Here is a 25,553-nt window from a genome sequence, read left to right as displayed (position 1 = left end):
AAACTTAACATTCTATCAGTGCTTAATTTGCAAATTTAGTGTTAGTTTAATTTAATAATGCAAGAGGAGCGGATAAATGGATTTTTCAAATGTCTATATGCACCAATGCTTACTTTATGTAGATAAGACACCGATAATTAGACTTTTACACGTAATCTACTTATGATGGCAACGTTTTACATTTGTATTTAAATCCATAAAAGTTAGCCCCAAAAATGTATTTTTCTGTTTAACTGTTCTAATTAAACTGAGTTTCATTCGCTAACGTCTGAAGGAATAAATTGTGCCTGATCTACGAAATAAAAAAAAAAACTGCAATTTTAATTACCTAAAACCTCTGGTAGAAACTTTGTGGTTACTAGCAAAATCCGATAATTCTGTTGCAAAGCTATGCTTTATTTTGAAAACTGGAAAATATCATAAAATTGGCATTAGGTGGATGTTTTTATTTCCATATAGATCCCTCGTTTTCGATTTACTTACGCAGTGTATATCGAACGATAATTTACCTAGGTACCAAATTATTACCCTAAGTATGAATATTTTATATAGTCACGCCTCAATGTTTTCAAGGTTGTTGTTTTCTATTCCCATTGACGTTACATCAAAGAAAACTTTATAGAGTGGGGGACTCCGATGAAATATCTGACAGCTCGGTAGAGGTGGTCACGGAATTTTGGCGCTAGGCGAATGACTAGGCCATGAGCTAGTAGTAACAAAAATTCTTAACTAATAATCATTATTTTGAGCTATATAGTACTTAGGATATATTTAGACAAGAATGTACGAAAAAGTTTATTTTGGCCTTATTAGTAGCAACAGATAAAATCAGTTTTTGTTGCATCTTAGTGTATAGGCTACTGAAATTAGCTTAGCATGAGGAATTAAAATAAAACATTATGATGAATATAAATTTAAATTCATTAGCTATGTTTACCTCTGCAGCTGGTGCGGAAACTGGTTAATTGCCAGTTTCCAACTGTCTGTCAACTGAAAGTGTGTGATAGGCGAGTTTCAAGGAATGAATAGTAATCTTTATAAAGGTTCTGTATTCACTTTAAGTCTGTAAAGTCCGTATTCTATGTAGTTCTGTGAAGATTTCTTTGTTCAAGGTTCATTGTCATGAAAGCAGTATCTCAAATACTCAAAGGCTTCAATACTTCCAGCGGACCGTATATCACTTAGTATTTCTGGCAAAACTATCTAAACCCACATTTGCCTACAACAATCCATGGTTTCCAATATATAATTTATAACAGCGTACAGAAGTCAGTGTAGAATATAGCTGTCTATAAGCTGACCGTCCAGGTGAATGATGGTTCAAGATTCAAATTCTAGTACTTCAGACAAAACCCCAGTAGGGCGGTGGTGTCGTCAGTTCACCTCACGCGATGCACTGTAGTCATTACTTCAAGGTTCTTTGAAGCGTTTCTTCGTCTCCAAGCTGCAATCCCTTTCATTCCTTTTACTGGACCCCGTGAATATTTTTTCTTTTAGCTGACTTTTCACCCTTATAACAATTGTTTCATAGTGCAACTGCGAGGTTTTCCTCCTACGCCTGTAAAACCACCTTTACTCTCAATTTCCCTTTCAGCGTTGAATGACCCTATAGGTCCCAGCGCTTGGCCTTTGATCTCCATTTTATATTAAATTCCAATTTTGACAAAAACAGATTCGAAACCGGTCTGTTTGAAATGAAGTTTCGACAGCAAAATACACCTTTCTAAACAGGTTTATTAATACCCAAAAGGGAACTTGACCTCAGCAGGTGGTATGTATAACTATTCACTATATTAGTTATACATAAAAAAATTTTCACTTAAGTTTGGGTAATGGCATCAGATCAATTTGTTTTTGTTTCTTAAAAATTTTTTGCGCTATTAAATCTCGATAGTCTTACGCTGGTGTAAAATCCAGTACTAGTCAAATACTAATCATTTTTGGCGTTTTGGATAGAAGGGTCGATTATCTTTATATTAGTTGAATGATGTTCAAAGGTAAAAGGAAAATTATCATGCTGAGAAGTGCTCCTTGGCTGAGTCGGTTGAGCTTCAGACCGTCGCTCGAAGTTTTCCTCACCGACCGACTGATGAAAAAGGAAAATTACGACATAATGAGTATTCCACCAAGGCCAAGGTTCTTAGCCACGTAAAACAAGGTCTATCCAGCCTGGAGAGCTGTTAATCGTCAGTGGTCCCACCTGGCGGGTAACTACGTAGACGATGACGTATCTTAGAGGTACCTGCTCATTACGGCAATTCACCTGCTGGCGCAATGGGATTTTGGGGAAGGCAGACATGTGGGATTTTGAGGGGGGAATGTGAACAGTGAGTAAGTATATAAAAATGCCCAAATGAACGGTTGTCCTTTTACATTTGGTGAAAAATGTCATGATTGATTTTGTTTTTCGATTATCCTATCATGAATTCAGATTTGCTCCTAATAGTGATGTTTTATGAAAGTGTCTTAATTTGTTAAAGATAACTGCTTGTTTGCTCGTCATTACTGAATTTAATTTTCTTGACGTTCAGATTCAGGATATAGCCAACCCTACAAAATTGTAAGAAGAGCAATTCTTCCCTAAAAACTGCAGTATCTGCAGAATTTTCGAAGTTGGAATATGCCACCTATTGGGCTCGTGAAACACTGATACACAAGTTACTGCAGATTCAGAATAATTCTTCAATGCTTTATTCTGGGGGTCCCATTTGCAGTATCTGTATATTCATTAGTATGGCAGGGAAACTGCAGTATCTACCATTTTTCTCAGTTTTGTATTTTTGCAGAAACAGCAGTATTCCGTTTTAAGGCGGAATTGGGTTAATAGCAGGGCACTCCGTTTGGAAATTAAATAATTTATGCCATATGTCTAAATATTCCACTTTTATTAAATAAGTAAACTAATAAATATTTAAGATGAAATGTTATAATATTCGTTATTCTCATCCTCTTAAGTATTGCAAATACTTTGACTCCTTTACAATGGAATATTTATCGCGATATGTATATGGGGAAGTTATCAACTTTTACCAGGATAACTCTTGGAATGTGATCACTTTCAATGGGTTATATTGTCTGGATGCCTTTTTATAAAGACAGTTATCCCATACTGGTAAAAGTGGAACCATTATATTATTAATTAGCTTTGTTTTTTCAAATCTGATAATTTGCTATGCTGTATATTTATTGGAAATTATCTGAACTGAAGACTTCCATCACAGCTGAAGGCAATATAAGCTGTATTTTACCCATTCAACCTTCCTTTATGTTCAAATTCGGCTGTCGTTTAGTCGAAATTAACAACGAATTATCACCTTTGTCATGTTCAAATACAAGTACATGTACATTTTTTAGTTTTCTGTCTAAAGAAAACTATTGTTCCGGCTTTATCTGTCCGTTCGTCACTTTTTCTGTCCGCCCTCAGATCTTAAAAACTACTGAGGCTAGACGGCTACAAATTGGTATATTGATCATCCACCCTCCAACCCTCAAACATACCAAATTGCAGCCCTCTAGCCTCAGTAGTTTTTATCTTAAGGTTAAAGTTAGCCATAATCGTGCTTTTGGTAACGATATAGGACAGGCTAACACCGGGCCGTGGTTAAAGTTTCATGGGCCACGGCTCATACAGCACTATACCGTGACCATCGAAAGATGCATCTATTTTTGGCGGCCTTGATTATAATTTGTACAGAGAACTCGACTGCACCGAAAAAACTTTGGCTTATATTTTATTTTTATTTTACTGGATAATTATCTATACTTTAGATAGCATATTATCATACAGTGTTGTTTATTCTCCAGGATAATTTCAATGTTTATTCCCGTCGACCTCTATCAGTGTGTACCGCCATTGTAGGTATTGGCAACGTAGGTCTTAATTTTTTATGTGAATACTACAAAATTTGCCTCTGCTGTTCATTCATTGCAAACAGTGTAAGTACTTTCCTTTAACAAATTCATTAGTATTACTATTTTTGTAACAATATCATGAGAACAGAATATAGAATTTTGGATAAAGCCAAGCGCCATATGGTCATTCAGCGCTGAAACGGAAATTGACGGTAAAAAGTTTGAAAAGGCGTAACAGGAGGAAAACCTCTCAGTTGCATTATGAATCAACTATTAGAAGAGGGGTGAGTAAAGTTAGATGGAAGAAAGAGAATATGAACGGGGATACAGTAAAAGAATGAAAGGGGTTGCAGTGCGGACAGTAATGATATGATAGCTTTTTCATTAACTGGGAGTAAAATATCACAAAATGTTTCTGACAGTTGCCAATAGATGGCCTCAGCTTGCACTAATGTTCTTAGAATCGCATGAAACCGTCCATTGGAATACGACCCGGAATAAAAGGGCTAATATTTCATTAGGCCACCGCCTGGTAGGAAGGTAGTTTGACCCGTAAAATTACTCTATTTAAATTTATCGAGAGATAAAGATAATGAGTGCGCATTGTATCGTTTATCAAAAGAGCAATGTTATTGACGTGATTGTATTTCATGTTTTCTCTTCAGTCTGTTAATTTTCCAGTGGGTTTCCTAAATAGCAATAATGTTTCTTCTGTGCATAGTTGAAGAGGCGAGTTCTGCCTGTCACTGAGATATAATGAACTTGGTATTATTGGGGCTTAATTTTATTTCATGGAATTGAATCGTTGACCCCATTTCCACGCCAATCAAAGAACAGAGGATTCGAAATATGTCGGTGTTGTATTGTAGGCGTATTGTTACAATGTCCGCATCAGAAGGAATGTTCCACTTGAGTCACCAATCAGGATGTTAGGTTTCCAGATGACTAGTCAGTTGCTCCAGAGTAATATATTCTAGAATTTTGGACATAGAAGATAAATTCGAAATGGGGCTGTATAAAAATTTTTTTTTACTTAAAAAAAATGCACAAAGTAAAAAATTATTTTTGAGACACCAGGATTTTCTTACAGTTAATCATGTCTAAAAAAAAAAAAAGCGTGGTCCCCAAACATGGAAGGAAATGCTACAAGAAAAGAAATAAATATTTTTTTGTAGCATTTCCTTCCATATTTGGGGCCCACACTTTTATTTTTGCAGACATGATTAATTGTAAGAAAATCTTAGTGTCTTAAAAATTTGTTTTAATTTTTATTGTATTTTAATATAAGCGTGTTTAAAAAACTTTGATATTTTTTTATTTTATACTTTTTAGTTTTGACAGAAATTATAACCGATATATGATTGTAGCTAACGAAATCGATATCCTGTGGTTTGAAAAATCCGTAGAGTTAACTCATTCTGCGGGGTCAAAGAAGGTACGTAAAATCCGAAGAGTTTCGTACAAATCTTGAGATACTGGGAGAGGTCACTGCTGACCTATTGGTCATGTAAGGTTGTATTGTCATCGGGATTTGAGTAACTATGCAATATTTCAAGTCCATCGGACGAAGGGAACAGGCCGAAAATTAAATGACAAGATTTGACGACAGACAAATACAAAAGTCAAGTTAAATAAAAGCATGTAAAAATGTTGAAAATCAAGCGGCCCGTTCTAGACTGGTTTAACAACAGCCACTTTCTCAGAGGCAGGAAACTTCGCCGTATAAATAGTAGCAATGGCATATACAAGACCACCAAGCACCATTATGGAGAATTTACAGTCACATAAATCGTAATTCCAACTGGCTTAAGCTGTGTACCCGACGATCGAAAGCTGCTAGCGTTGGTACGCTGTATATGCAGGACCGCTGTGCACGCGCTTTAGGGCAGTCGTGGTGAAAATAGCTTTTATTTTTGGAAAAATCTGTGCTAGAGCATGCACGGGTGATCTACAGCCCGTGGGGCCCCTGCCTTGCAGGACGTCATTAGTATTTTACATTATATCAACGTGAAGTATTTGTTGTAAAAAGAGCAGGCAGTATTTACCTCATTAAATGCAACTGTTTAACTACATTTGGCTTATCTTAAGAAGTAAAGAATATAATGAACTAAAACCACGTTTAGCGGCAGCTTTTTTTTTTTTTTTTTTTTTTTTTAATGCGAGCACACGCATCCGTAGTCCTTAATAATTCTCGGGTACTTCCATAGCCAAGCTTTTCTTTTATCCTGGTTTGTTGCAAATACCAACTGACTGAAAAATAGAACTTTTTTTAAGTAGCTTGTCTTTGTTAATCTGTGTTGAGGTGACTTAAAATGGTTAGATATAGTGTTTTTGTACTAAAAATGTTTGATATTAATAAAACTTAATTTCAACATTTTTTTTTTAGCTTTTTTCATAAAACTTTTTTAAAAATATAAATATTAGCAATTACATAGACGAAGTTTGGCACAATACTTGATGCGGACAAATTTTGTAATTTATTACGTTTGGCCATTCTGTTTGGCAAGAGCTTCGCAAACTGATGGCCATTTAGTCTTGTACCCCATGAATAATAATAATAATAATAATAATAATAATAATAATAATAATAATAATAATAATAATAATAATAATAGACTGGACACTGTACTGTATACTAGCTTAAACGGCCACGACAGATAACTTCAGGTTGACTCCTCTAAAATTGCCGTATAGATTTCAGCGGCTGTGTACACAAACTCCCCAGCCATGTACACAGCTTCCGCGTCGGTAAACCAATCATGCATGAACGAATATCATGTGCCCTTTTGGGGGAGGACTGTATGCACACAGTCTTGGAGTAAATAGTAAAAAAAAAAAAAACAAGCGTTACTTCCAAACATTTTGTTTCCAGTACGAACGTGGTAAAATTGAAATAAATTTAACCAATCGTTCTGAAAAATTCTTTAACTTTTAGATTAAATGAAATACTTTTTTGATGTTATTGAAGGTTAAAAATTTTAATAGAGTCGGCAATGACACTGGCGAATTTTTATTAAACTAAAATGCATCAGGGGTGTCAATGTGTACGAAAACAGATAGCTTTCTAAGTGGTGGTGTAAATAACCGCTACAGCTTGAAGCTGTCGTTCGCATAACATACGACGGTCGTGTACTATAGCACACGACGGCAGTGTACTATAGCACACGACGGCCGTGTACTAAAGGTCAGTTTTTAAAACAAAATGGTTTCCTGCCTGCATTCAATCCTTTATTCGTAACTTCTGTGATTTTTTTGTAGAAACTTATGAAGAGTTGAAGTACTGAAGTACAACTATACTGCACTATCGTCTACCACCAAAACAAGCCGCCTACGGCCACAGCATACATACGCAAGCTTGTGTGTGTGTGATATTAAGTTCGTGTGTTGTTAGTAATGCTGCTTTTAAGAGTTATCTTGTACGGGAAATGACCTTCTGTAAGCCGTGAAATTTTGATTCGATCACTTTATTAAGAAAAGTAACAATTCGTAAGATAATCACTACATTCTCTCCAGGTATTTCTTGGTTAACCTTTCAAGGAAAATGTCAAAATAACTGTTGCAGGAGAATGTGGTTTGGGTTACTTTTGTATGGTTGTCAGTGCGATAACCTTTGTACTGTCTACTGTTTTTGTTTTCCAAGGATCCCACTCCTAATGTCTAAGGAAAAATTTCCTTAGACTTCGCCAACACCTCACCACCGAAGGAGCTCAGCGATACCCTGAAATTTAATTCATCATAGACATAATCAAGGATATCATGATGCAGTATTTTTCCGTTTTGTTACACGGCGTACTCATCAATAACAGTCAAATAGGTTTAGCAATGGCCACCTTCTTAGGGAACTTGTATTCTACTTTGATGTTATATAGCCTATCGTCTGCTGCTACCCGCATGCATTTGATATTAAAGATATCTAAAACCACCCACAGGTCGCGAAAACAGAAAGATGCTACAAGGGACCCAACCTTGCCCGATCAAGAAAGTAGCTGGTCGTCTGGAAGGGCATACAGTGTTGGGCAGTTTTGCGGCCACTGACTACACACCAGTGCCTCAGATTTTTCAACTATCAGAGATAAAGGCTCCAGAGCAGTGTATGCCCTGCCCAGACCGTTGGGTATGTGAATGGGAGGCATCCAACTCGCTATGTCGACAAAAACACAAGGCAGAACAAACCAATGCAAGGTGCCCTGCATACAAGGGCAGTTATCATGCGTGGAACACAAAGTGCCCAATAAAAAAGAAAAGCCCTGAAGGGCATCTGGCCTAGAAACCACCCTAGTCATACGCAGCCTACCAAACCTCGCCAGGCAGCCCGCGCATCCGTCCACCAACAGAGGCCTCAGTCATACGCAGAAGCAGTATAGCCTATTATACTACACAGCCTATCGACTTCATCAAGTGCCTGCATACCGAATAGCACAAATCTGTCGAGCAGAAATCGACTGAGCTCTGAATATTGCCAAAGTCCGTCATTTTCCGTTTAATATTGATTGTTTGTTTATGGTCTTCATAAGCAGTAATTATTTTAGTTTATTTTTTTCAATGTCTTCTCGACTTGTTAACTTAACGGTCGAATTTATCAGTGCAAGTTAAACGAAAAATAACAAAATTAATCTGAATGCATTATTTTTGTGAAATGCAATGCGCTTATAACAAGCAGTCTCCTTCATAGAAGATATGGGCAATAAACTGTGAAAATAAATACAACTAAAATCTGGCTGTACTTTCAGTCAGTACCAGAACAAACGATCTATTGAGGTCAGAACAGTACAATTTTACTTAATTTTTAGTTTTAGTTTTCTGTAAAAGAAAAATTGGCCGGCTTTGTCTGTCCGCCCTTTTTAATTTCAAAACTACTGAGACAAAATTTACAAATTGGTATGTTTTTATAATCCCCTTTCAATTGTCAAACATGCAAATAAAGTTTAGCCTAAGTAGTTTTATTTTATTTTCGTTAAAGTTAGCCTTAATGGTGGTCTCAACTTAATAAAAGGCTAAGGTCACCTCAATAAAATGTTTTCAAGTGCAAAATTAAAGCTAAAACAATTTAGCCTATTTAGTTTTTATTTTATTTAAGGTTAAAGTTAGAAAAATGGTGCTTTATGGTTACGATAGGTGCCAGGTCACCACGAGCAGTGGTTCTTTCATGGGTGCTTCATGGGCCGCGGCTCATAGGGTGCGAGGATGCCGAGATAATTAAAAAGATGGATTTTTTATATGCGGTGGCCTTTTTTTCTGCAAGGAAATGAAAATAAAATAATTATATTTATATAATAATTATAATTCGATAAATTAATTTTTTATAAAAATATTATTATTGCTACAGCAGTGCCTGAGCTATTAAACCTGTTTGCTCGGTATCATCTCCATCGTCCCCATAGAGACAGAAATATGGCGCTTATAGGGATAACTTTTCTGTCGTCCAAAATATTCAAAGACTGGAGTTCACGAAATTGCCAACCGCTTAGTCCTTGAGGTCATCGAATCATTAAAGACTGGAAGATAAGGTCTGATCCACTTAATGAAAATGCTAGATAATTTGCTGTAGCTCAGTAAAATAATGTTTTTAGGTTCGGTTTTCATGCAATCTAAATGCTAAAACAGTTTACCTGTTTCTTAAATTTGCCGTTATTTGCAAATGAAGTTGAGGAAACGGATCTTTATCGTTACATAAGTGAGACGAGTATAGCAGTGGTTCTTAACCAGTGGTGCGAGGGGTCCACTAACACCCGCAGTTATTGCGCCGGGTTCAAGGATGCCTTGTAAATAATTAAAGCAAAATATATTTTTATATAGCATGTTATTTTTTCTGACCGAAATAAAAATAAAATAATTATAATTATATAATTAATTATAGTAGATTAATTATAATTATAATTATTAGGTTCACAGTGATGGGAGCAGGTAATGGAGATAAAGTACACCTTGTTTTGTTAATAGGCGAGCGAGTGGTCATATCAACAGTTTAGAGTGGGAGTGATATTTTATTTAGCCTTTTATTTCAGCAATTCAGGGGGCGCAAGAGCTGAGTGCTGATTTGAAAGGGGTGCAGACATTGAAAAAGGTTAAGAACCACTGGTATATGATCTCAATTTTTTCAATCACGTAGATCAGTCAGTTGAAATATAGCCTCAAAGGTGAAAGGGTCAAGATTTCGTTTGGCGACCAAGTGGTCGCCTGGAATTCTTACCTATAAATAGTTAATTAAATCACCGGCGATTAGGTAACCTAAGCCTAAATGTAGAGGTATTTAGTCGGCGAATTTTTAAAATGTAATTTTGATATCTTGATACTAGCGTTATTGTTCGATTACCGAAATCATTCGTTCTCAGGTCATTTGTGATAATTTACTCCGTTCTGGGGATATGAATTATGATTTCATTACGAATGAATTACGATTTCATTACCGTTTTCACTTGCGTTGTATCTATTGAAGTCACGGTAACTTACGTGCTTCATTTTAAGTGGAAGATAGACACTAGTTAAATCCCAAATTACAAAAGGAATATAGGAAGACTGACTGCCCATTTCCTGACAGGATTTTATATCATAATTAATGGTAATCTTGTGGGTGGATAGTTGGCCCCGGACAGCGATGAAAAAAGGGAGTTAAGAAGAATGGTGGTTATTAACCATGACTGCTGTGACATACCTGTCCCTCAGATGATGAAAGGTTACGTGATTAATGAAAGAGGGGTGTAAATTCCTAAGCCTGGCAGTCGCTGAACATTGCAATCAGTGATTTTCATTAAATTTTCACAAAGGGAATGTTATCTATTTATAAATACGCGATATATTCTGATTTTATAACTGGGATCGCAGCCTGGATAATAATAATAATAATATTGTTGTTTTGTTATTGTTATTAATATTATTATTCTAACACATAAAACAGAGTGGGTGTTTTTGAAAAATATATTTATTTTTTACTTCCGTACCCTTATCAAAGTTTAGAAAAGTCTCTTTCTACACTATTGAGTATTTACTGGAACAGTTTTATGATAATTATTCGCTAACTGTAGCCATTTTTATGACCACCATGGAGTCTTTACCTGTGTTCCTTTAACATTATGACGACAGCCTCACACAAACTCCTAGTAATACTTTAATCGCAATTCGGCAAATCAAGTGACTCATTGCAAGGACGTCAACCTCCTTAGTTCTGGCTAGTCGTAACATATTTTCCCCTTCATAAAACTTTTATGTTCTATATTTCGTTTTTCCCGATTATGAAAGTTAAAAAGTTCCCCCAATTTCCGTTGCCAGTCGATTTCCTGACAATGTTTTAAAACTGCCAATATTTTTTTTTACTGCAATTCATCTGTTAGTCTCACAAAATTCCAAAATGAAAATTTCTGTTATAGAATAACTTTATCACACGATGTATATTCATAAACGTAGGGAACGTATTTTTCTCTTTTTGCTGCCAGGTAATCTAGTTGAAACTACAGTTTACCAACAACAAAATTGATTACAATTTAACTGTATCCTCTCCAGAGTTGTTTAGAGCCTACAAGGCCCAAGGAAAGTTCTCAGTAAGGAATTTTGAAGAAAACTAATTGGTCATAGAGGGTTTGGAGTAGTTAAACAAAGGTCTTAGGAGAATGTGATAACTAGTTTTCTAGTGATCATTAAGGCAGTACGGGTTGATTAGCCAAAGGTCATAAAATTACTAGTTTTCAGGAAGGTTTTGTTTTCAATGAATTTAGAATTTATATTGTTAACGAACTTTATCCTGTTTTATATGGAGTGCTTTTTGTTTTTCGTAGGGCGATTTTGATATACATATTGATTGTAACGCAGCATAACCAGGATGTTCATTAATTCAGTTAATAAAGACAAGCTTGTTTAATGATTAATTAAGGCTAAGGGAAACAGTTTATCAATATCAATCGTTAGTTAATACTTTTAAAGTTTTCATGTGTAGTAATTATACAAACCGTTTAGCCTACATTAAGGCAGGATTGATTGTGGAATCTTGTGCCTTTGGCAAAATGAAATGACTGGATTGTTTATAATGTTCAGGAAGGTTTTATACTTTATCTGGTGCTCTGACCTTTTTTATCCAGTGGAGGTGGGGAGTTCAGTGTGGAATTTATGCCTTTGGCTGAAATTCCTGGGTTTTATAAAAGACTGATTTTCATCCAAGTGTAATTTTAGGTTTGACAAACAAGAAATGGATATAAGTTATGCTTATGCAATATGTAACCTAAGGTTGTGGTTTTCTTTTTGTAAACTTCACGTGTGCATTTCTATCGTATCCGTGTATTCCTATAAAGGTGTAGATTCGCATGTTAAGAAAAATACAAATTTTATTTTTTTTATAGTCTTGCCCAAATAGAACGGTTAACTTAAAGATCCACTCTTTACCTTATGTTAGCAGTGTTAAATTTATCTAGAAATGCTAATCACTTGGGTGACTTTGATATTTTGATTCAAAACAAAGTTGTCAGTTCACACCTGAACTTTTTTTTTTAGAAATTTTTTTTTTTTAGAAATTTATTGTAAGATAGCAGGGACTGTGGACGCGATTCCCCCAACTACTGTACTACACACCCTTCACGTCAGTAAACACTAGAGCATGAACGAATGTTGTGTACCTTATGGGAGAAAGGTGTATATACAGTCTGTGTGTAAATAAACCATTGCAAGTAAAGGAAGAGTTACGAGCGTTGCTTATCATACATTTTTTAACCGCGCGTGCAAGGGGGTAATGTAAGGATTTTGACATATATCATGACCGTTTAAAAGAATTCACAAAAGTTAACGAATACTGTGTATCATTTAGATGACTGAATAAAAGTTTTATCCAAGTGTTATTAGAAGGTCATTTTAACTATCAGTTGCAGCGACATTCTTGAGTTTTTGTTGAACAATCCGCCAGTCGCCTGTATAATGTTGCAGCAACAGACACTACCTTAACGCTGTATGCAAATTAGAGGCGCAAAGATCTTGTACAACAGGATACTTGTTACCGAATGAAAATGGTTAAGTTCGTGCGTTAGTTTATTTGTTCTTAAAATTCCTTAATTTTTTAGGCAGAAATTTCCCTAAGGAGAAGGGTGACTACTGTGGTAATACCATCACTACAAGCATGCTACGTGTGTGTGTGTGTGTGTGTGCAGGAGTGAGTTCCTATTTCGTTAGTAAAGCTCCATGAAAATCTCATGCTTTAAGAGAACGTTCACAAGCCGTGAATTTTTTGACCCACCGTTTCCGGTCCGAAAAGTAACATTAATCAAGTTAGTCTTTGTATATTTTAGAGAGATGAAGACATTTCTCCACGATAACCCTTATAGGGCAGTGTACAGTATCAGATACCTCATAAGGGAAAGTTAAAAGGATAACTTGACAATGAAATGCTATCGTAACGCGTCTGCGTATCAAAGGAACCTATGGGGAAATGAAGTAACCTATGGGGAAATGCTGTTGGTATAATTTCACACATTTATCAGAATAGCTATCATATACGTATGCAGCTTCGTTTCAAATAGTCATGAAATTTCTTAATGAGCGCATGTTAGTGCAAATTTACAATTGAAGTTACAAGAGCGAAATCGGGTAAACTGAGGTTTTGGGTTTGCTTATATAGAATACTAGGTGACCAAACTGAATGACAAACGACTCTCTCTCTCTCTCTCTCTCTCTCTGTTCTAGTTCTCTCTCTCATTTTTCATATAATCTCTCTCTCTCTCTCTCTCTCTCTCTCCTCTGTTAAGATAGTTGCTTCAGTTACATTGCCCAGCATTTTTGACATTTTATATTTGACATTTTTCACCCCCTTCTCAACCCCCATTCCTATCGGTGCTGAACTTGGACTTAAAGGGCATTGGGAGTGTCACTATCCATCTCGGCATCTAAGAAAACTATGGATTAGACAATATCTGTAATTTGACATTTTTCATCCCTTCTCAACCCCCACCCCATTGGAGCTGAACTTGGACTTGAAGGGCATTGGGAGTGTCACTATCCATCTCAGCAACCTCAAAAACTGTAGATTAGACACCAGTATCTGTCGTTTTCCGTTATTTTTTTTACATATCACCCATTTCCCAAACCCCAACTGCCTTTTGTGCCAGTGATGCCTTACCCCCACAGTGTTCTTTCCTAGATAGTAATTCATATGTATACCAAGTTTGGTTGAAATTGCTCAGTGCGTTTCAGAGTTATGTTGGAACATACACACACATTTTTATATAGATATATAGATGGTCACAATTAGTAAACGTGTATTGAATATGCCTGTAACTGAAGGTCATCATAACTCGAGACAAAACTCTTTTTTTTTTTTTTTTGTCAAGTGAAAAAGATCCAAATTCCTCTGCATTCAAACTCGGCTGGCCTTTGACGGTCAAAATGGCCAGCCATACAATCAGTGTAAAAAGAGTAATTAACGCTTTTTGTTGGCAAAATTTATCATAAATTCCGCAGAAATAATTAAGTATTCTTATTTTTAGTTGAATTAATTTAGGTGTTAGTGATCTTGGTAAAATATCCTAAGGTATTGCCAGAATCGATACTGAAAAGGCCGTAGTGCTTAAATTTCCCAAGAAATGCGTTGTGATACCTCATTCATATTATTAAATTTACTACAATGCCTTCGATATTTGCCTAAAAAAAATGGAAACTCATTTCATAAGTAAGACACGATAGCTTTTTGTTAATACAATACCAGGAAACGGGAGGAGGGGTACACTTTTTGTTTCTTGTGGTTGCCAATATATGGCCTCAGCTTTACATATCCTATCGCCTGCGTCTTTCTATACAGGAAATTATCAAAATCATTAATTTTATGTGTATCATTATAGTGATTTATCCACGTGCTTCATGGAAAGCAATTTTCTTGCCTTTTTTTTTTCATGGCGTGCAGCAATTTTGTTTTTTTCTTGACGTGAAAGTTAAAGTTGACCTTCACTCCTTGCTTAATTTAAATTGCAGTACCAACGCAAGTTAAATATTTACAACTTTACATCGATTCTGAATCAGGGATTTCTGTATATAATGTAATATGCTTGCAATAATCTGTCTACATCAGAGCAGCCGTGGGCCCAACCATGAAAGTAACAGTTACCGTAATTCCCATTTGCATGCAAATCCAACTGCTATTTGTCAGTCACGGTACCCAGCCATACAGTATTCGAGTAAACAACTGTTAAGAACAGCACCTTTTTCATGGGTAAAATGAATATCACATAAGCCTTATACTAAAAGTGTCCTATTTTCACTAAATCTATTGTTCTTTTTATTCATCCGTGCTTGCGATGAACTGCTTTTATATGGTAGTTATTCTCATAATCTTCTAACGACGTTCCGCCATAGCTGGAAGTGCCAGTCATTAGTGAGTAAAAATCTTGAATGCAATGTGTATTTTGCATTGTCAATAATAAAACACGTGTTTAAGCGCTAGAATAGTGTACCTGTTTTATAGAAAAGCATATTTTTTTCGAATGCTTGAGGAAAGAATTTAAGTAGCCTGAGGAAAAAATAAACTAGCTGGCCGTAAGAATATTAGGAAAGAGTAGTTGCTTAGGCTGTGATAAGTATTGAAAAGCTTTGGGAAAATGTATAGCTCCTACAGTATGCCATGGCTGATTCAAAAGTTCATTCATTGTTGTATAGCCTCTCAGCATAGGAAGCAGTTCATTGAATAGTGTATTAACTGTTGATATACAACACAACCACCTGCCCAACAGATGTAAATTACGTAGTTTATAGTGTTTAGGATAACAGTGAATAGGCCTTAGTTTTCTGTAGGTGAGTTAAGGCTATGCTTTAGTACTTTATGTAAACCTTTGAAATGAATCGTGAGAGGATTATGGCTTTCAACTCATCAGATAATATTCTCCGTAGGGGGTTAGTGCCGTCAGTGCACCTCATGCGGTGCACTGTAGGCATTACTTCAGGTTCTTTGCAGCGTGCCTTCGACCCCTAGCTGCAACCCCTTTCGTTCCTTTTACTCTACCTCCTTTCATATTCTCTTTCTGCCATCTTACTTTCCACCCTCTCCTTAGAATTGATTCATAGTGCAACTGCGAGGTTGTCTTCTTGTTACACCGTTCTAAACCTTTTACTGTCAATTTCCGTTTCAGCGCTGAATGACCTCATAGGTCCCAGTGCTTGGCCTTTGGCCTAAATTCCATAGTCAGTTCAATTCAATACAATCATAGACATGTAATCTTTGTGATAGTAAGAGTTCAATTCAATACAATGTAGACATGTAATCTTTGTGATATTAGATTCCTGAAGTCCTTTTATCGGTGAGCAGTTGGTTATTGTCTTCCAGTAGTTATTGGAGTTTGTTTAAAAACTAAGTATCTCAGTATCTGGCCCTTGATAGTTATCTCTCAAGGTGAAGTTCTTGTTAGAACTTAACCTTCGGAGAGACTTCCAAGCACCATATCCTGAAATCGTTCCGAAAAATTAGACCAAAGTCAATAACTACTAAAATAAAAAATTGCTGCAAAGTGTTTCACTGCTTTCATGTTTGCAGTTCCAGAACATTGTTAATGACAGTCATATTGCCACGATTCGGTTGTGTGTTCTTTTGCAACTTGTTCCTAGAAACAGTGTTGCAACTTGTGCTAATTATAGTTTATTTGTATTAATAATGGTACCGTTGGGTGTTTGTGCATATAGTTACGCTGTTGTTGCCATTAGTTTACATTAGTGGTACCACTGCTGATGCCTTCAGCCATAAGGGGTTTTGGTGGTAGTGGTATTAGTAATAAGTATTGATGATGCTGACGATAATTTAGTATCGTAAGTGTTGTTACAGCAGTTTTGTAACTGTAATAAAGCTGACTATTATATTAACCAGCATATGGTCTTACTGCAATTTTTTTAACAATTCCTACTTAATGACACGGATGCAAGCAGTATACTACAATTGGTTTTGTCAGCCATTAGCATCAACCCTGCTATTGGTGTCAGACTTTCAAGCTGGAGGTATTGCTTTTGATTATTAGAGGCAGATAGTTATTCAGTCCTTTACTGTGTGATATGTTGCTTCCTGTCAGGCCTTCACTGAAAACAGGTAGAACGGTTTTGATTAGTTTATATCCTATAGGAATGAATTTGAATCCTTTGTGAAGTGTAAAATAGTTTTGTTTTTATGCTTAGCCTAATTTGGATCACAAAACTCAATTTCCTTTCGTCAGTTTAATTTTTGCAGGATTATATCCAGTAGAGAATTGATATCTTCAGCCATTTGCGTAAGGACAAATAAAAGGAGACTGAGGTTTTAGTGGTTCCTAACTTTTTTGGTATCGTTACCCCCGGTAGTGGTGTGATAGATCACCATTCCCCCTGCCCCATCCCTCTTCAGTTATGTGAAGTTATAATACAGTAGAAAGGAAAGAAAAATATTGGAATGCTTAATTTCTAATGCATTTTATATGTAAGAAATTAATTTTACTTTTACTTAAGTCTTAAGGAATAAAGAATTTGATTTTAGACATTATTCCTTTGACAAAAAAAATTAAAAATCATTGTTCCTTTTATTACAAATTGGAATTAAAGTATCATTTCTTTGGTAATTTAGAAAATAAAATTTAGAAATTGCCTGTGAACCCCTCAAAAACGGCTTCATTACCCCACGGGAGTAATTACCCCTAGTTTGAGAACCACAGCTCTAGAGGCCTTGAACTAATCTTAAATCTTGCCAGGAATAGGACCCAACAGTTTTGATCAGCAGTGGGTTGACTCCTGTTCTTAAGGGAAATTATGTAAGGTGAACCGAATTACTTAATGGTTTTTGTATAATGTTGTGGAAGTTTCCGTTGAAAACTTCCTGAGCAAGTGCATTACAGTATAGACATTTAACATTTAGGCTTAAGACTGTTGAATGAAGTTTTTAAGCTATATCCATTCGCTGTGGTCAGCACAATATCAAGAAATTTTGCATTGGGGCTTTTAAAAGCTTAGATATTTAGGAAAAATATTAATATTTTTTACAAAGTTTTACAAGTAGAAAGTAGGAGAGGATAGCCTATGGAATCATTTGAAAAACAGAATTAAATGCCCAATCTTACATACAGGCTTCAGTTCTTGATAGGTTCTACCATTATAGTTTGTGTGATCTTGCTTCATAAATTCACCATATTTCCTTACAAGCCTTAAAGGTTGACCTGTAGGCAAGTAGTAAAAGCTGTAGGATTTATTCTGCAACAAGACAGGTTTTATTAGCTTTTCTTCAGCTAAGGGAGTTTGGATTTTATTTGACAAACGTAAGTGGCAGTTTAAAATCAGACAGTGGAAATTTCTTGTGTAATGCAAACTGTGCAGTTCATTTATATTCTTTGGTTAGAGCTACGAACAATAAACATTTTTTAAAACATTTTGTGCGTATGCATTAAATGTGCTTATTGTCATGAAATTAGAGTAATGAGCTATAAACATTACTTCCGAATTGGGCGCTGACGAAAATAAGGTTTAGACTGCAAATCTGTTTTGGTATTCGATGACACTTTCTGTATTAGACTTAACCGGATTTAGTTATTTACGCGAACTAAATGCAAATAAGGTATTTAATCATGTATTCGGTCTTTTATCAGTTTTAGTTATAAGGAAAATGCAATTAGCCACTGTATATTAATCTTTTAACAAATTATTTTCACAGGTACATGATACAAATGGCAGTAACTCTTGGTTTGCATGGCCCTCATCAAAATATTCATCTGAGAGCAGCTTATTCTGAACAACTTGCAACCAATATTTATTGCAAAGCTCATCTGGTTAATGACTGAACCTGGACGAAATCTGCATCTTAATTACTGCTGTGGTTTACTGCAGGTGAATATTTATGCCACAAGAGAATTTTAATGCCCTTGAGCATATGTTAGTACCGTGATTTCTACAGTAATTTATATCTTCTGGAAAACTGGTAATTTTTTGGCCAAATTCTGTTCTAATGCTTTGAAACCTTGATGGTAATGGGAATGCAAATTGGTGTAGTGGTGTATTTTTTTCGTGGTATGACTTTTATGATTTATAAAGGAAAATTTCTAAAATGTTATTACTAGGAATCTAAGATATCTAAAAATATAAATTTAAATCTTCAAGTACATTATCAGCATGAAAATTCAGGTGGAGCTTGTTAGCAGCATACAAGTCGATGATAAATTAGTATTTAAAATTTTTGTATAACTAAGATGACTGACTTTAGGAAGATATAAAAGTATCTGATCCTGCATCAAAGTAGTGTGTTTAAACTGGGGTTTTATAATCAACTTTCTCCGTAGGGGGGTAGCGCCGTCAGTGCACCTCATGTGGTCCACAGTAGGCATTACTTAAGGTTCTTTGCAGCGTGCCTTCGGCCCCTATCTGCAACCCCTGTCGTTCCTTTTACTCTGCCTCCTTTCATATTCTCTCTTCCATCTTAGTCTCCACCCTCTCCTAGCAATTGATTCATAGTGCAACTGCTAGGTTTTCCTCCAGTTACACCTTTCAAACCTTTTACTGTCAATTTCCGTTTCAGCGCTGAATGACCTCATAGGTCCCAGCGCTTGGCTTTTGGCCTAAATTCTATATTCAATTCAATAGCCAACTTTCGAAGATCTGTAGACCGATAATTTGTTTGGCAAGTTAAAACTCTTAGCCACTTTTTAGATGTAGTGTTGCTTTAATACATCAGCATGTTCAGCTCTTGTCAGAGAATGTGTTGGAAGTCCTCCATAACGAAACAAAATACCTGGAGCAATAATTACCCTTAGCCTCGTAGGGGGGTAGTGCCATCAGTGTACCTCATGCGGTGCACTGTAGGCATTGCTTAATGTTCTTTGCAGCGTGCCTTCGGCCCCTAGCTGCAACCCCTTTCGTTCCTTTTACTCTACCTCCGTTCATATTCTCTCTTCCATCTTACTCCCCACCCTCTCCTAACAATTGATTCATAGGACAACTGCGAGGTTTTCCTCTTGTTACAACTTTGAAACATTTTTACTGTCATTTCCGCTACAGCGCTTGGTCTTTGGCCTAAATTTTATATTCAATTCAATAATTACCCTTAGGAACATTGTTCTGGGATTTTCCATTGGCGATTTTCATTTAAACTTGCTGTAAAATCAAACGAACCAGTCTGAATCACTTTCCACGGAAATGCTAAGAGATCGATGTCGTACAATTCTGATTAAATGATTTCATAATGTGATTTATGGCGTTACAAGATATATTGAAAGCTTAATGTATTTTGGTAGGAATTAGAGGAAAATGCTTTTAATGATTAGATAGTATCCACATAAATAACTTATCCACATAAATAACTTGTTCAAAATTTCCAAGTGCCTTGAACATTTAAACTTGGATGAATATTAACTTTTTAGCAATGAAAATCCAAAGTTTATTGAATAAAGAATGTATATTAAGCGTATTAAGCGGCAAAATAGGCATTAAAGTAAAGTTCAAGTGTAATTCTTACAGTTCAATTTATATATAGTAATATTTTTATGTAGTGTTATTAACCATATTGCGTGACCACTAACTCTGAAGCATTAGGTGATTATTTTAGGGAGATTAAAGTATATTAATTAGTTCTGCAGTAATAAATGTGTAATATGTAGTTTGAAAATAACTCGCATTTAATCAACTCCACAATTTGTGTAATGAAACTGAAATTATAACAGTGACCTTTTAAAAGGTTTCCTGTTCTATACATAGACAAGTCTAGGATATAAATATATATAAACCCAAAGTAATCCTAGAGATGAATTCTATTCAGAAGTATGATAAATTGACAGCACTGAATTATTTTCATTAGGCATGGTTGCAAAGTCCCTTTAGTCAGTCTAGAAGTACCTATACAGTATTAAACGAAACCAAATTAATCCTACAGATGAATTCTCTTCAGGAGAATGATAAACTGATAGCATTTGGAATGTTAAATATTTGAAGCAAAGCAAAGTTATTTATGAATATGGATATACCTGCTAGATACATTTGCTTGTACAATTTTAAATCTTGGAGGATAGTACTCGAGTATAGTTAGGTCAATGGGTGGTAGACAGGGATGGCAAAATGGCTTTTTAAAGCGAAAGACTTGAGTATTGAGTAAGAAATTATAGCAAGAAATTATAGCAGTGTTATAAATTAGTAATTTCTGTTTGGGTAGCAAAGAACTCCTTCATTTTAAGCCATGGAATGTTAAAAGCATACTGAACTGTTGGTAGTATTCAAAGTCTTGTAAATGAGATCACCCTTAAACATTTCAGTTTTCACTATAAATCTTCATAAGTGAACTGATTATTTCTTTTGAGTTTAGTTGATTATTACCCTTTCATCAAAGATAAGAAAAAATTGGTATGTAAGCCATATTCATTACAATGTACCTGGGTAGCTAATTTTCTATACTGTATACCTGTATAGTCTTCATGCATTACTAATGGTAGACTTAGACAAAATAATGTTTGCTAAAAATGCATTTGTCTTTAATAATTTATGCCTTGATCATGCTATGGAAAATAATGTAACTGTTGACACTAATGTTCTATTCCTTTGCTCTTGGTACTTACTCAAAAACTGAGTAAAGCTACTGGATAACTTATGTCGAGCGCACACGAGCACCCAATTATCTTGAGACTATGGAACATTTAATTTGAAGCTTGTTCTTCTAAGTTAAAGACTAAGATACAGGAATATTAAAGTCTTATTTTTTGTCCATTAACACGTAGAAAACTGACACATCTTAAATAGAATGACAATGTCTTTGCAAAGCTAATCGGAATATACCACAATATTATGGTCCTAAAAATTCATTTTTCCTTGCAGGGTAGAAACTACATTCCTCTGTTGAATACAGAAAGTACCTGACTGCTGAAGTCTCAAGACGAACTCGATAATACAAGTGACAGATACCAACTCGGCTTTAACTCGAGTCTGGATAATCATTAATAAGAGGATGTATGCTCACAAGAAAGACAAGACTCGGGGCGTTAAGAAATTTAACCTGTGAGTTTGGTGTGAACCTTTGCCTAGGAAATGAAGCTCAGATACTGAGGTATACGATCTTAGGCCATAAACATAGGAAACTGACGTTGCTGTATTCCGAACTTTGTAGAGTGGGCGTGGTCATTCTAAAAGTCACTTAATCTTTTATGTTGGAGTTTTAACTTATTAATGCACCCCATCAGTATTCACCGTTACCATAAGCGTTAAAACTAGCGAGTTTCTTAATTTGAACTTTACGTTAAAGGGGAAATTTTTTTTTTAAAGTTCAAATGTCACGTCGAAGGTTTTAAGTATGAAAATATTTATTTCCTATTACAGCATATAATTAAAACTATAAATGTTGATAATGTAAAAAAATCTCCTTCTCTTCCAGTTATTATAATACTTCAAGAGTAACAAGTAACAGAGAACTAGTAACTGAAATTTTGGAACACCCCCCTCACACCCCTCCAGCACCTCAGCCTTTCGATGGGAGCAGAGTAATAACTACTTACAGGTTCATTAAAATCCTTTATATATCCATCTCTGATGTGTAGTTTGTGCAGTACTTCTACAAACTATGTACGTGTTAGTGCTCTTTGGTGCTCTTAACAAATTTTGGTTTAAGGAACTTAAGGTAAATATCTTGAGATTGCTTGATGCATTTGCTGATGTTTATAAAACTTAAATTATATCCAGGGACGGGTGCTTGATATGTTCATTCCCATGGATATATTTCATAGTTATTTCATACCTGAGATGAATTGTAAAGTGAGATGTTTAACGAATGAACTGTGACCTTAGTGATAAGTGGATTTTAAACGAATTCTTACCCAGTACTCAAAGTTAATTATTGATCAGAGAATCATATTACAGCACACTACTTAATTTGCATCTTCCAGGATTCATGTATTTTAGATTTTTCATTTCACTAAAGCTGGCAAGAAATTCAACGTTTGATTCAACGATTTTGGTTTTATCGATAGTTGTACTGAGTAGCACAAATAATTGTTGGCATATTTATAATGCAGTTATTAAGGAATCTACTCGTGATTTCACAACCAATCACGTTATTCTAGCAAAGATGTGGAAACGTTGTTTTATTATGAGGTTGTTGCATATATTAAGGTGCATAGCAAAATAGCGTAAACTCATTTCTTTTTGTTGAAAGATTTCAACTATCTACTATACATTTCTTGTGTGAAAGTTTTTTGTGAAGTTTTGTTGAGTATTGAAAAATCCTGATAGTACACTTTTGTTAGCTTCATGGCAGTGAATTCAGTTTATTTCTACTAAGAAAAGTGATTTTTCATCACCAATGTCACCAACCAGTTTTTAGTTAATTTTATCTTTATATAAATGCAATGTTACTTCAGTGCAATGTTATCTTACTAGATCTGCTTCCAAGATTTGTTTATTAAAGGCCATAACTTTTTCATATTTAAATGATAGGAATACTTTTTTTACAAGTATTTTCAATACAATATGTTTGGTAGAGACATAGTAGACACTCAATTCTTCCTTTGTTGTTCACTGCTGGTTAGTCCTACCTTCGCAGCTACTCAGTTCCTCATTTTCTGTGCCATGGTTGTCCACCTCTTAGGGGGTAGGGCCGTCAGTGCACCTCACGGGGTGCAATATAGGCATTACAGGGCCCTTCGGCCCCTAACTACAACCCCTTTCATTCCTTTACTGTAACTCCATTTATATTCTCTTCCTTCTTACTGTCCACCCCCTCCTAACAACTGTTTCATAGTGCAACTGGGAGGTTTTCCTCTTGTTACACTTTTCAAACCTAGTTACTCTCTCTCAATTTCCCTTCCAGCGCTGAATGACCTCATAGGTCCCAGCGCTTGGCCTTTGACCTACACACTATATTCCATTTCATTCCTTTCTTGTCCAGTCCTGGTAACACCTATACAGCTAGCTGCTCTGTTCCTTTCCTTGTTCAGTGCTGGTAACTCCATACCTTTACAGCTAATTATGTAGGTTTCCTTTGTTGCTGAGTACTGGTAACTCCTACCTATACAGCTACTCAGTTCACCTTTCTTGGTTATCTAATGATGGTAACTCCTCTTTACAGCTAATTATTATATTGCCTTCCTTTGTTGTCCAGTTCTGGTATGTCCAGTGCTGGTTACTCCTACCTTTACAGCCACTGTACTCAGTTCCCTTTCCGTCGTTGTCCGTTTCTGGTGAGCCTTACTTTCACAGCTACTCGATTCACCATTTGTTTTTCAGTTCTGTTAAGTCCTACCTGTACAATTACTGTTCCCCTTTGTTGTCCAGTGCTAGTAACTCGTACCTTTACAGCTATTCATTTTCCCTTTTGTTGTCCAGCTAGTCCTTTTCCCTTCCTTTGTTGTCTTGTGTTGGTAGTTTCTATTTGTACAGATACTTATTTCCCTTCCCCTCCTTTCACTGGTAGTTCTTACCTTCACAGCTACTAGTTTCCTCTTTGTTTTCCAGTGTTATAAACTCTTCTCCTGATAGCCACTCACTGCTCCTTAACTTGTTCAGATATGGAAAATCTCAGGACGTTCCTGTACCTCTCATTTTGGTCTGCTAATTATCACGTGTCTTAGAGAGATCCAACTTTTTATCGCTATTTGTTACCCTTTGATACTGTACTTCCTCCTGGTAACTCCTGGACAACAGTTGGTGTTTCTGAATGCCTGTGTCCCGAATAATCTAGGGTGCTAATAAAAATTATGCTTTGGCGATCACGTGGTTACTGGAGATTACACACATAAGGGACTGGAGATTGCACACTTAAGGGACTTTTGCTTTCGGCTTTTGTTCTTCTTTTAAAAGGAAGGCCCAGCGCACTACGTTGTTAATCCCTATTTTGTTAACAGATTTAGTACAGCATTAAATTTCCTCTCTTCGGATTCCAAATTTGTGAATAGATACTGTGGATTTATACTTAGTCTCATATTTGTCTGTTCCCTTTTTTGATAAGCTTATGCTGTCGAGTTCCTTAGTACAGTAACTTACAGCTCTTGAGTATTTTAGTGGAGTGATCATTGGAGTGGTCATTCTCCTTACGTTTTTAGTTTGTTAGTTACTGCTCTGGAATTTCGAGATGTTGAAATATAGTCTTTACATCTTTTGTATACAACAGGGGGTTTTTATACGAAAGAGCATACCACCACCAGTTCATTTCATTGATTGCTAAATTTTTAAACTTAGAGGTCATGTTGCTCATTGAATTTTATCTTTGGTTGCGTGAGAATCTCTTGAGTGGGAAAAAGGGAAATTTCTGATGGAGAGAATTTTGATAGAAATTTCAGGCTCAACCGGAACCGAAGGAGCTATTGATGTGCACGTGAGCATGTTTTAGAATTCAAAAAAATCCTAGTGCAATATCATGAGCTTTGCATGAACCAAAAAAATTTTTACATAAAATGTCAGTCTAGAAATTTCTTGAACTCATTGAGAAGTACCTGAAAGTTACATGTAGTTCAAGAAGTACCTGAAAGTTACATGTAGTTCAAGAAGTACCTGAAAGTTACATGTAGTTCAGTTTACTGCTGTTTTATCAGAAAATTAGGGACTTGGTCTTTGTAAGAAAATGTTTGTTAGTAATTGTCATTTTGTATTTAACTGTTTGTACCTTACGATAGCGTTTTATTTATTTAGTTATTATTATTATTATTTTATTTTATATTTTTTTGCATTCTAGTTGGTAGCCTACAGTTCTCATTACGCCCGTAGAATCAAGGAATTTGTTCATAAAAGAAAAGCATAATTGTCAGGTCTTAGAGAGAACTATAAAGTATAAA

The 25,553-nt window shown here is 35.6% G+C and overlaps 1 long non-coding RNA gene across 2 annotated transcripts in view; it reads left to right on the top strand.

The window, feature by feature from the left end:
• The window catches only part of LOC136830222 (uncharacterized), a 35,306-nt gene that overhangs the window by 5,265 nt on the left and 4,488 nt on the right, over positions 1 to 25,553 (top strand). Inside the window, exons 2-3 of one of the 2 annotated variants that reach the window (XR_010850603.1) lie at positions 18,470 to 18,642; positions 21,610 to 21,789. This is a non-coding gene — a long non-coding RNA (uncharacterized lncRNA). Of the gene's footprint in view, positions 1 to 18,469; positions 18,643 to 21,609; positions 21,839 to 25,553 lie in introns of both variants that reach the window. The other variant, XR_010850602.1, reaches the window with a different exon arrangement.

This window comes from Macrobrachium rosenbergii, chromosome 46, assembly GCF_040412425.1.
Source record: "Macrobrachium rosenbergii isolate ZJJX-2024 chromosome 46, ASM4041242v1, whole genome shotgun sequence".
NCBI lineage: Eukaryota > Metazoa > Arthropoda > Malacostraca > Decapoda > Palaemonidae > Macrobrachium > Macrobrachium rosenbergii.
The sequence above is the reverse complement of the archived record's forward strand: the minus strand, read 5'-3'. Positions and strand labels throughout refer to the sequence as shown.